The sequence below is a fragment of the Mirounga leonina genome, unplaced genomic scaffold, assembly GCF_011800145.1.
Source record: "Mirounga leonina isolate KUSES-001 unplaced genomic scaffold, KU_Mleo_1.0 Mir_165, whole genome shotgun sequence".
Lineage (NCBI taxonomy): Eukaryota > Metazoa > Chordata > Mammalia > Carnivora > Phocidae > Mirounga > Mirounga leonina.
In genome coordinates, this window is record NW_023270415.1 from 42,498,356 (window position 1) to 42,500,875 (window position 2,520).

The 2,520-nt window shown below is 35.8% G+C and overlaps 1 pseudogene; it reads right to left on the bottom strand.

Moving 5' to 3' along the window:
• Positions 1-1,986: 1,986 nt before the first annotated feature.
• On the bottom strand, positions 1,987-2,155 carry LOC118015513 (annotated as a pseudogene).
• Positions 2,156-2,520: the final 365 nt, after the last annotated feature.

The following is a 2,520-nucleotide window of genomic DNA, read 5'->3' on the forward strand; positions in this document are numbered from 1 at the left end:
TTTATTTATTTATTTATTTATTTATTTATTTATTTATTTATTTATTTACCATGGATTTTAGAATCCTCACATTTATAAAGTCACTTTGGGATTTAATGCAATCATAAATTTGCAATAAATTTGCTTTAAATGCACCTATTAATTTGAGAAGACAGCAGATTATATTTTGAAGTGAGAGTTCGTTTTAAGTTTCAAAATTTCCCTGATTGTAATTACTTATGCATGGAGATAGAAAACTATTTTAACTCATTGCAGGAATCTCCAACTGATAAAATAGGAGCAGTATACTTTATAGACTCTCTCACCCCATGGTGTCATGGGGTATATGATAAAGGGAAGAGTAGCTAAAGGGGTGTTTAGGACAGTCATGTCAAAGGATGGAGGAACCATGAAAAGTGCTGTCCAGGTGGCAATGGCACGGGAGGAAGAAGCCCAAGATTAAACTGGCCACGTTGGAGGATGCTATAGAAGTTTTTGCTATTAGTATGGCCCCAGGATTTTTATTTTCCCTCTGGGGTGGGGTAAGAACATCAGGGAATGGTAGACCTGGAACTCAGGAGGAGACGTCACCCTGGACTTGAGACAGCTAACCAACACAAACACACAGTAAAACTGTGCCCCTTGGGTCCTCCAGAGAGGGAAAAGAGTGCATGCTGCTGGCTGGGGGGAGCTTGGAGCGGCCAGCAGAATCCTTTGCCAAGATTCACAAGCCAAGATTGAATTTCGGTTGAATTTCCAGGAAATCTGAACCAAATTGTGAAGGGACCTGGGCTGTGTGGAATGTCAGGTAGGAGACCTGAGAAAATCATTTAATTCAAGATGATTCGTTTGATCCCAAACTAGAAAGTGGGGAGCAGTCTAGGAAATATAGATTCACAGGAATCCCTCCCAAAGATAATCCTGATATCTGCTTTGTTTGTCAGTCTCACGCTTTGTAGGACATTAATCTCTTTGTACCCCCACATATTCTTGAATGCAGGAGGACAAGACCCATGAGTTCACCCAGGATGCAAAGAACAATACTATACTTTCTTTGTAATGTTTGATTGCAAAGAATAATTAATTTCTTTATTGAAATAACAGTGTTAGAAGGTTGGAGATGGTGTAGAATTCCTTTCCAGGTAATTTTTGAGAAGAGGGAACTCTTTACCCTGACTTCCTCATTTTTTTATCGTGGAGACTTGGGGAGGAATAAATTGATGCCATCTGGAAGTAACTTTAGCTCTTTTTAAAAATTTTTACTTACATTTTGCTAAGCCATTAGGAAATCACATTTATTTAAATGTTTTATAAATATGTATGCTTATTTTTTAAATCTTTGTATTCCAATTCTTTTAACCATCATGTGACACAAGATGGTATTGTAGATTGAGCAATGGAAATCTAGGTTCTAGATCCAACTCTGCCTGTAACTACAGAAGGGACTTGGGACAAGTCACATAACTAGTGTGAGCCTAAATTTCAATTTGGAAAATGAGTTTGTTGGACTAGATAATGTTTGTAGTTACCTTCACCCCACCATCAGATTTAAATTTCTAAGAAAATATATGTCCACTTAGAGGTAGGGTAAAAGATATATATACAAATAGAATAAAAGAGTTACCAGATTTATGCTGTAAAAAGTGAGTATTTCTGGTTCTGTACACTACTTATTAAGTAATATCTCAATTAGCTTATGCTGCTTTTTTGCCTATTCCAATAATTTATACACCTCTCACCAGATGTTTAAATGCAGAATTGTGCAAACCCATATCTAGACTTACGTGATGTCAGCTGAGAGTGTATTGGAGTATGAGTTTGTGTGTGCATGGGTACTTTTTCCACTAGGAACTAAATCATCATCTTCAACTAAGGATGTGATTCTTTAAGAACAATAATCCATTCCACAAACAGTTTAAAAGTGTTAACTTAGTTACCAGATAAATAAAATGTCCCTAGCCAGTTTACAGCTGTATAACTACTCTGCTTTCTGCCTCACTCTGGAGCAGTTGGGTTTGGGCCTTTCTTAGAAACTTCTTCCTAATCTAAAAGAATTATGTGGTGTGTCCTTTCATTTTTCTCTGAAATTTCTTTTGTATATTAATCTTAGTTCAATTAGCAATAATCTCGCCTCGGATAAACCTCATTGGCTATGATACTGCCACTGTGCAAAGCTGTAATCTTAGTTCAAATGAAAAAAAACTTACCTAGAATATGGAGAAGAAGCCCTATAGAGAAAAGCAAGTGCTTTGTATAAGGTATTTATACATTTGGTAGGAAAAGGAAGTATTACAGGACTTAGGAATAGTCTTTTCTTTGCATAAGTATAAGGTAAGATGTTGGGTTGACCAAAAAGTAGTATATAGAATTTTGTTTTTCTTTCATCTTTAAAATCCCAAGTCTATCTGTTACTATTGAAGAAATATGTTATCTTTATAAATGGTCTCAGTTTTAATTCTTCCTTGGGCTACATTTGGGATCTGAGAATGTTAAGAAAAGAATTGGTATGATCTAGTACCAGTCCCTAATTTGATGAAAACT